Here is a 7,164-nt window from a genome sequence, read left to right on the forward strand (position 1 = left end):
TAAATACATACTGGGTAGAAGACGGTACCAGGTAACGTGGGGCCCCTGCAGGACACGCTTGGCAATCTGGTGCTTGCACCAGATGATAAAGCTGACCTCTTTAACAAATTCTTTGCCTCCATTTCTCTGAGCAGGGACTGGGACATCCCCCCACTGGGATCCCGGGTGGACTCAGGAGAGGCACTGCCAGGCCTAGGGTCAGGGAGGACCAAGTTAGGGAATTTCTGGAGGGGCTGCACATGTTCAAAGCAGCAGGTCCAGAAGATCTCTGCCCCAGAGTGCTGAGGGAATTAGCAGGGGTCATTGCGGGAGCCCTGGCACAGCTTTACGAGCACTCGTGGTGCTCTGGCCAGGTGCCAGAGGATTGGAAAAGGGCCAATGTGGTCCCCATTTTCAAAAAAGGAAGGAAGGAGGACCCAGGAAACTAGAGGCCCATTAGTCTTACCTTGGTCCTCAGGACGCTCTTATCCAGGAGCACATCTGTGAGGGACCAGTAGGGGAGATTATGCTTAAGGGCAACCAACATGGGTTCATTACAGGTAGATGCTGTCAGACCAACCTGGTTGCCTTCTATGTCCAAGTCACAAAATCCTTGGACGCAGGTGTCATAGTGGACATAGTCTTTCTGGACTTTAGGAAGGCCTTCGACACTGACTCTCACCCCATTCTCATCCAAAAATTAAGCGACTGTGGCATTGATGCCTGCACAGTCAGGTGGGTCGCAAATTGGCTAGAGGGACCGCACCCAGAGAGTGGTGGAGGACGGGTCATTTTCAACCTGGAGGGACGTGGGCAGTGGGGTCCCCCAGGACTCGGTCCTCAGGCCCGCACTGTTCAACATCTTCATCAGCAACTTGGACAAGGGGGTGAAAAGCACCTTGTTCAAATTTGCAGAGGAGACCTGGGACCTGGAGCTGGGAGGTGGGGACTTACCTGAGACAGGTGGTAACAACCAACCGCTGGGATCCCCAGGGCCCAGCTCTAGGAGCCCTGCCTGGCCCCAGGGCTTGGGGGGCCGCCAGCCCTGCATCATGGGGAGATGGGAACTCACTGCACAGAGGTCTGAGTCAGTCCCCCATCCCGGGGACCCAGTGGCATAGAGCAAACACTATAAGGTGTCACAAGTGACTTGTCTCTTGGAGGAGTCATCAGCAGCCTGATTAAGGGGCTTAAGCTTGTCGTTCAAAGAGAAAAAATGGAGCATTTCAAACCTCCCCCAGATTTTTCCTTTGCTGGAAATCTTGGGGAGAATTGGAGGAGATGGGAACAGAAGCTTAGGTTACACCTTGCAGTCACAAAGGCTGAGGAAGAGGCAGAGGATTATAAAATTGCAGCCAGGCTTCACTGCATTGGGATAAAGTCCTAGGTATTTACGACAGTATACAGGGCGTGTTTGCAGACTCTAATAACAAAACCCTTCCAGAGGTGATGGCAGCATTCGAGAACTACTGCCAACCTGGGAAAAACCCTGTCTTTGAAAGGTAGCAGTTCTGGCAACTTAGGTACAATGGGATGCGGAAGGATAGATGATTTTGTTTCAGAGCTCAGAAGCAGAGCACAGCATTGTGAATTTGCACTTGCTGAGGATGTTACGTTGAGGGACTAAATTATCTTCAGCATAACTTCCTGCAAACTCAAAGAAAAGCTGCTGGAAACCCCTCCATCACCCTACCCCTGGCTGTGGATATCTGCAGAGCAAAGGCTCTCACAAGTGCTCAGGCCCGAGTTATGTCTGCAGAAGCAAGTGTGCACACAGTGGAGCAAAAGCCAAGCTGCCAGAGCACTTTGCAAAAATGAAGCAAGCCATCAGTGAAGTTTGCCGCACAGGTGCTGTTGTGTCTTCTTGTGTTTTTGTTGTACTGTCCCTTGAAGGCCAAAGCCCTGCTGTTCAGCACTGTAGGATTCAGTGACTTTGGGGCAGTTTTGCAGCTCTGGGGACTCCCTGCTCTCTGCCATGAGGAGCCAGAGGCTTTCTTGGTGCCTCTCCCTGCACAGGACTGGGCTGGGTCATGTCAGCGGCAGAGCAAGTATACGTTATGCATATATCTACTGAGGGCAATTGTTGGATCCATCTGGATATGATTCAAGATAGTTATCATAATAAATTACTATTAGTTCAACCCAGAAGTGTCCAGAGCATTGACGCTGAACTCACAACATAGCATCTGGCAATGAGCATGGGATCCTTTGCTGAAAAGGCCCCCCTAGATTGTGGGATGACGTTCTGAGACCAGGCTGTGTTTTGTGATGAGAGGGAAGTTTTCTTCTTCTTCTTCTTTTCTCCCTATTATGGCTGATGTTAATTAAAATGGTCACACTGGGGCCCGTACAATTGATGTGAGCAGCCAGCTCCTTGGGGCTGTCCAGCGGGAAGGCTATCCGATTACCTGGAAGCCAACGTACTGGAAAATCCAGCACAGAAGCGCACGATCCTCCGGAGAGTCTGCGGTGCCAAAATATTTGCCATTGTCCGTTCCCCCCCAGTACCTGCCTTACCAAACACTAAGTCTTATGCTGAACTAACTGCCCCACTAAAGGCCCATTTTTGCCCACGATCATCTGTTACCCTGCAGAGATTTCATTTATTAAATGGGACCAAAGGGCAAGCGAAGGCATAGCAGATCACATGGCTGAGCTCCACCCCCTTGCCGAATTTTGGGAGAGTGGGGGTCTCCTGGATGACTGCTTCATGACTGTCTTGTCTGTGGGGTTCAAGATAAAGCAATCCAACGTTTCCTGCTCAAATTTGACTTTGGCTACTGAACAAGAAAAAACCTTGGCAGCTGAAGCAGCATCCCATAATGTGAGAGAAATTGGCCAGGTGTTCTCCAGTCATGTCCGCTTCCTCCAAAAAGATCAAGAATCAGATCACCACCAGCAAAATCAGTGCATCATACCCTCACCAACTGCATCACATAAGCAGATTAATCCACAGACATGTTTCAGTTGTGGCGGCCAACATAGACGAAGGGAGCCAGCATCAGGAAGACGGAGTATCGTGCCTGCAAGAAGAAGGGCCACGCAGAGAGGGTTTGCTGCTCGAGGGCCAGTTCCAGGAGACAAAAACACTGCGGCAAAAGTATTCACTGCAAAACCACTCACACATTAGACTTGTCCCCGCTAAATGAATGGAAAGGCAAGCAAAATAGAAGTGGACTCGGGTTCAGGAGTATCCCTTATAGGTGAAAACACATTCTTCCAGTTGTTTCGACACCTCTCCCCAAGTTACTGAAACCTGAGCGTCACCTGCGTGACTGTAATGGAGAGAGCGTGGAAACGTTGGGGAGCTGCAGTGTCAATGCCCACTACGGATCTGTTCGACAGCATCTACCCGTCATTGTCAACAAGAGTTTAAAGGGGAAAAAGTAAATGGTTCCAGTCTGCCATTACCTGTAAGTGAGCGAGTCACGTAGCCAGGTCATGACCTTGTGGTTACAGACTAGTTCAAACCAGCCTCATCAGGCAGTCAACAAGTTATAGACATGTGCAAATGTACTTGTATCGTGGCCAGTGCTGATTGGTATATACTGTTGCTCAGCTTATGATGTAACGTTTCTTATACTAACCTGCTTTGTTCAATGTACAGGGTCAGACTCCTGCACAATTTTTGAAACTAGTGCATAACTCTGTCCAGAATGCATTCTTCAATACACTAAGTCTACAAGTTCATATTCGACTGGCCTGTTTCAGCCTCCGCCCAACGAACCAGGAAAAAATGTCCCCAACAGTGAGACAAAACAGCTGGTGCGTCTCCTTTTTCAGATAGGCGTTACTCGAGCTGGGCGGGGCTCTGGCAGGATGTGGAGGGCAAGCCAGGTGGAAACTGAGGAGGCCTGGTCGGCGGGACAGGTCTTGGCGGTGAGTGGGGCCTCTGGGGAAAGCCAAGAGGGGAGTGTAAGGGCAGAAGCAGGACGCCCAGCCGCAGCCCTGGTTTGGGGTGGAGTGGGGTGGGGTAGGGTGCGGTGAGCAGCACAGTGGGGCATATGACCTGGTGGGCCCTGCACATGGCCTTCCTGGAGCTGGTGGATGTAGCGGGTGGTAGTTGGGGGAGAGCAGCGCAAGGCTGGCAGGTGCGAGTGCCAAAGAGACCAGGGCTCACCGGGTGGCAGGGCAAGGAGCAGAGGGCCGAGCGGGAGGGGACGGTGATGGTGGCAGGAGTGCTGGGTCCTGGGTGGGTGAGCCAGGTACTTTTGGGCGTGTGTTACCTGATGCTGCAAGAGCGAGGGGGTGTTTTTCTTTCGGTAGCTCAGCTGGTAGAGCAGAGGACTGTAGAGCGTTGGGCAAGACATCCTTAGGTGGCTGATTCGAGTCCGGCTCGAAGGAACGCCTCCCTTTTGGGGCTTGCATAGGAAAGCTCTGCACCTGAGGGTGGCAGGGGCAGCTTGCGTGGAAGGTGAGCGCTGCTGAGTTGTGCAAGGGCACACCAAAAGGGCCTACTGCCTGCCTGGGAGGCGCTGCCCCTGCGAAAAAGTCTTCCTCTCTGCGAGCGCAAGGGGATTAGGCAGCAGGGGTGAGGCTGGCCCACGGGTGGCCAGGAAGCAAAGGGGGAGCAGGCTTGGGTAGCCAGCAGCAGCCAAAGGAAGACCCGAGGGCTGCCGAAGCCCGGGATCGATCCAGGGACCTTTAGATCTTCAGTCTAACGCTCTCCCAACTGAGCTACTCCGGCTGCCGGGGGGCCTGTGGTGGCTCTGGCTGGGCCTTCCTCCCCAGGCCCTGAGCCCAAGGTGGAAGGCTGGGCTTGGGGCTCTGGGCTGCAGGCGCCTGGGCCTCTTGCCTGGCTCCGGGACCTGCGGCTGCTTGGCCAGTGCCCGTGCTTGACAAGGGGAGCCAAGAAGTGGCAAGGCCTGTGGCACAATTGCCACCGTCTGTGTCCCTCTCCAGAAATCTGTCTCTGCCAGCGTGAGAGGCTGGTGTTGAATTCCTCAGGGCGGGGGATCACAAAAGCCTGGTGCCTCCGAAGAGGATTCTCTGGTCGGTGGGGAGGGGGAGGGAAAAAGCCCCTTCAGGGGCCCAGGTGACCCGTGATGCTTTGTAAGTTGGTTGGCTAGTGGCCAGCACTGGCAGCTTCGATTGGCCCGGGCTGCTGAGGTCAGAAAGGTTATTTAAAGGCCCGGTCCAGGAAGAAGGCAGCCATTAGCCATGCGGTCATCGAGATGCATCTGAAACTGGCTTTCTCCTCAAAGAGTGACCTGCCTCCAGAGCAAAACTGCAACCAGCTCTGGATGATGCGGGTGAGTAAGCTACTCGAGATCCAACTAGATCCGTAGCTTACAGTAACTCAGATGCGTGATCAAAAGGCTACCTCAGCCGTGCTGGTTTGCTCTATGGGATTGATCCCTGTGATATTTCCATGACGCTGCTCTACCTTTTACCCTGTTTTCACCCTACCCCCTGTAATCAATAACGTTCTCCTTTGTGACCGGTGTGGGAGACTTGTTGAGGGGTGGGTCTAAGTTATGCCGAGGTGGCCCCTTAGGTCTGTGGACTAAGGGACACTTTCCTATTAAGGCCCTGACTTGGGAAAGTGCCCCAAGTGCCTGTATTGGGTGTAGTGCCAAGTGGACGATCAGGCCTGTGTTTTCCAAGGTGCGCAGAGCCAGAATTGAGTCCAGAGCCTTGGGTGGGTGGTGGCAGCGGGAAGCCCAGGCTAGCGGGTGTGCTGCAGGGAAGGGGTCGGCCGGACGTGAGGCACCCCAGGGAGGCACTCGGAGCCTGGAAGGTGGTCGGGCGCAGTGAGGAGGGCGGCTCAAGGCAGGAGCGCCCCCTACTGGCCCGCCACACGGCCTGGGGAGCCTGCGGCTGCCAGACTCCAGGCCGGCTACATGGCAGGGGCTGGGCTTGATGGCCAGCAGCTGTGGCCTCCTTTGGGAGGGCACTGGCTGGCCTTGTGTGGGATGTGCGACCTGGCGGGCCCTGCACCTGGCCTTCCTGGGGCTGGTGCATGTGGCGGGTGGTAGTTGGGCGAGAGCAGCGCGAGGCTGGCAGGCGCGAGTGCCAAAGAGCCCAGGGCTCGCCGGGAGGCAGGGCAGGGAGCAGAGGGCCGAGCGGGAGGGGACGGTGATGGTGGCAGGAGTGCTGGGTCCCTGGTGGGTGAGCCAGGTGCTTTTGGGTGAGTGTTACCTGACGCTACAAAAGAAGGGGGCTGTGTTTCCTTCGGTAGCTCAGCTGGTAGAGCGGAGGACTGTAGAGGGTTGGGCAAGACATCCTTAGGTGGCTGGTTCGAGTCCGGCTCGAAGGAGCGCCTCCCTTTTGGGGCTTGTACAGGAAAGCTCTGCACCTGGGGGTGGCAGGGACAGCTTGTGTGCAAGGTGAGCACTGGAGAGTTGTGCAAGGGCACACCAAAAGGGCCTACTGCCTGCCTGGGAGGCGCTGCCCATGGCAAAAAGAACCTGTCTCTGGGAGCGCAAGTGGGTTAGGCGGCAGGGGTGAGGCTGGCCCACAGGTGGCCAGGAAGCAAAGAAGGGGCAGGCTGGAGTAGGCAGCGACAGCCAAAGGAAGACCCGAGAGCTGCCGAAACCCGGGATTGATCCAGGGATCTTTAGATCTTCACTCAATGCTCTCCCAACTGAGCTACTCCGGCTATTAGAGGGGGAGTGGTGGCTCTGGCTGGGCTTTCCTCCCCAGGAACACATGCTTTTGGGCATGTGTTATCTGAAGGTCCAAGAGGGGGTGGGTGTTTTGCCTTTGGTAGCTCAGCTGGTAGAGTGGAGTTATCTGGTTGCTTTTGCTTTTGCTATGTGAATTGCTGGAGTCTGTGTGTCCTGGACCATGGGATTCCCCAAGGATCCAAATTTGGTGGTTAGGGAGTACTGGCAATAAACTGCATGGGACAAGGGGTATTGATCTCAAAGAACAGGAGGTCACAGTGATCGGGTATCAGACCCTTAAGGAAGCTTTCTCCTTTGGAACAATGGATGTCTGTGTCCTGTCGTGGAAACACACACAGAGTACTTTTGGGTCAGGTCAGCAGAAGCTTTTATTCAAAAGAAACTACAGCTGTAGGGGGAGTTCCAAAGTGACATGGATTTCCCAAGCACTTGGAAGGGGTCCCCCCCCAAGAGCAAAATCAGGAGGCTTATATACTTTTTAACAGTCGCTTACAACTCACGTGATCATATAGTGAAATTAGCATGAAAAGCGGCTATAATATTACTTCATTATTTC

General features: G+C 54.2%; 2 non-coding genes across 2 annotated transcripts; one reads left to right on the forward strand and one right to left on the reverse strand.

The window, feature by feature from the left end:
• Nucleotides 1-4,593: 4,593 nt before the first annotated feature.
• TRNAF-GAA (transfer RNA phenylalanine (anticodon GAA)) lies at nucleotides 4,594-4,666 on the reverse strand. Its single transcript has one exon. It is a non-coding gene; the product is annotated as a tRNA-Phe (tRNA).
• A 1,484-nt stretch (nucleotides 4,667-6,150) lies between these two features.
• TRNAY-GUA (transfer RNA tyrosine (anticodon GUA)) lies at nucleotides 6,151-6,238 on the forward strand. Its single transcript is given in 2 exon segments — nucleotides 6,151-6,187; nucleotides 6,203-6,238. It is a non-coding gene; the product is annotated as a tRNA-Tyr (tRNA).
• The last annotated feature ends 926 nt before the right edge of the window (nucleotides 6,239-7,164 follow it).

The sequence above is a fragment of the Alligator mississippiensis genome, chromosome 14 (genome assembly GCF_030867095.1).
Source record: "Alligator mississippiensis isolate rAllMis1 chromosome 14, rAllMis1, whole genome shotgun sequence".
NCBI lineage: Eukaryota > Metazoa > Chordata > Crocodylia > Alligatoridae > Alligator > Alligator mississippiensis.